Source organism: Cenococcum geophilum (assembly GCF_001692895.1).
Source record: "Cenococcum geophilum 1.58 unplaced genomic scaffold K441scaffold_106, whole genome shotgun sequence".
Classification (NCBI taxonomy): domain Eukaryota; kingdom Fungi; phylum Ascomycota; class Dothideomycetes; order Gloniales; family Gloniaceae; genus Cenococcum; species Cenococcum geophilum.
In genome coordinates, this window is record NW_027137664.1 from 189,133 (window position 1) to 191,950 (window position 2,818).

Below are 2,818 nucleotides of genomic sequence, written 5' to 3' on the forward strand. Positions count from 1 at the left end.
TGCTTAAATATAAAGATAATTACAGGTAGATAATAGTAAGGAAAGTTTAGGTTAATCTAAAATGCATATATATAGTAGGTAATAAAGACTTTTTCTAAAAGTACTAATGCCTAATTAATACTAATGCTATAAGTAACAAAGATTAGTAAATACTTATCTTAGATAAAGGTTGTTAAACGCATTAAGGTAAAAAAAGGGGTTTTATAGGGCAAACATCTTCTTACCCCTAGCTATACTAGACGCTTATAGAATATAGGGACACTATTAATGTCGCGGGTAGTGAAAATTGGTAAAGGCTAAGAATAGTGCTTAAGGCATAAGTTGGGGTTTCTAGATAGTAAGAAGACGCTATAAATAAATCTGCTAAAGTATATCCTATATACCTCTAAGTTCTTTACCCCGCCGCTAGTTTTATAGGTATATTAGCTATATACTATTTAATGTTACGGACGCTTTAAGTACACTATTACGACTACTTGGAGAAGAGTTGGAAGAAGCTAGTTGGTTAATATAGGCACGGTTCAGGATGGATCTAGTAGAACTATGTGACAAGGAATGGTAACCGAGTCACGTAATGTGATCTGTATAATCTGTGTAATCTGTGTGATCCGCGACAGAGTAGATAGAGTACACGTACCTTACGTACAAGGAGGGTTTCCTAGGAGTACGGTTGTGTATTTAAAGGACCATAGTCCCTACTCTAGATAGTTCTTTCCTTGTAGTGATTCTTAGAATATAATTAGAGTTAATCTATTAGGCAACTACTCCACCAGTTATTATTACGTTATTAACTTTAATTTACATTACCTACACACCTAGCCCAATAATGAGCCCATCGTAGTTCTTGCTACAAGGTTCCGTTATATAATTACTACCTAGTTACAGTATTAAATATAGAAAGTTAAACAATATGCTACTAAAAGCAGCCACTATAACGCCATCGACGGCGGCAACTACTTTAAGGTCAGGAGGTGATACTAGTATGGCAGATACTAACTTATAGCAACCTATAACGGTCGGACAACTATAAGAAATAGTTGACTAGTTAATAGAGAACAATGCGACACTTAAATAAAGGATTAACAGGATAGGAGCAGCAAAGATTAAGTTACCATTAATTAAGAGATTCTTAGGAGAGAGGTTGAAGCTTAAAGGATTTCTTATATAAATGCACTTTAAGGTAGCGCAGGAAGGAGTAAAGCTGGTAACATTTATAGATCGAATAGCTTATGCGGGACTATTCCTGTTAGGAAGAGTACTTAAATGGTTTAAGCCTTACCTTATAGAGATATAGGTAAATGGAATAACAATTACTAATTAAGAGGTGCGGTTTATATTCTTAAGTTGGGAAGAATTTATAGAGCGACTTATATAAATATTTGGAGACCCGGAGGCAGTAACCACGGCAGAAAGAAAACTCTAAGATATTACGCAACGAACCTTAGTAATTAAGTATATAATATAGTTCTAAACGCTAGCTATATAAGTTAAGTAAAATAATAGGGCGCTTATAGCATAGTATAAACAGGGACTTAAGGCTAAAGTCTAGAACGCAATTATTCTAATAGAAGATGCGGATACCCTAAGAAAGTTAATAGATTAAGTAATAAAGATTAATAATAAGATCTACTAAAGGGAACAGACTAAGAGAGGTTAGGACAGAGTTCTATAGTTATATAAGACGTAGAGTACGTAACGACTAAAGCTAAGTTAGAAACTATAGTATAGCGTAGAGCTAATAGACCTAAGCGGTACTAAAGAAGCCTATAAAAGATGGAGTAAGAAACTATAGAAACCTAAAGGTTAAGGATTTAGTGATTATAGGACTAAGGAGCAGAGGCCAAACTAGGGATCTCAGTAGCAGAAGACGTTTAGGCGGACTCTATAGTAAAGTTAGTGGTTTAGAGATAGAGCTTATATAAATTGTGGGAAACAGGGTTATTTTGTGAGGGATTGTAAAGATGGTTAAAGTTACTATATAATAAAGGGAACCCGACTAGTAGAAGATATATACATATAGAGGGATAATAGTATACTATGAGGAACAAAAGAGTGTTTAATTAAAAGTTTTGCATTTTGTTATAATAACATATACCAAATTTATAAAGACGCTAAGTACGGCGTAAGCTATTGGCTATAAGAGCTAAAACCTATAGAGTGTAGAGGAACTAATGAACTATTACGCAGATTGGATATTAAAGATAATAAGTTTGATATAGAGAAAACATTTACAGACAACAAGAAAATAAAGGTAGTTTACTAGGAATATATAAACCTTAAAGAAGTTATAATAGAAGTAGAGACTGAGACCGCTATAGAGTAAGGTTTAGTAACGGGTATTATAACACTATTAAATACGGTATCTATCGCTTTATAAGACGGAAGGAGTAATATCTAAAGATAATTAAGTAAGTAGACGACTGCTAGTGCTAGCTTACTACTTAATAAAGGCAAAAGGCTAAAGGCTTAAGATTCTTAAGATAAGATAAAAGAGATTTAAGATTCCGTAGATAGGATGAGGATAGCTTAGGGACCTATAATGGACAAAAACCGGTAGAACAGAGTAGTAGCTTAATTTAGAAATATACGAATAAGCTTGGGATAAGAATTCCTATAGGCATTAAATTCTCAAAACAAGATAGATAAGATTTAAGACTCTTAAGATAAGATAAGAATACTATGGACGCCTAGTTAAACTAAGGTGGGAGCTAAGCTTAAGTTAGAAGTAAGCTTAGGATTAAAGAATCTAAGGGACTAAGAATTTGGAGTACAAATAAGGATACCTATAGGTAAGAGGTAAGGAGCTTCTTTATAGATT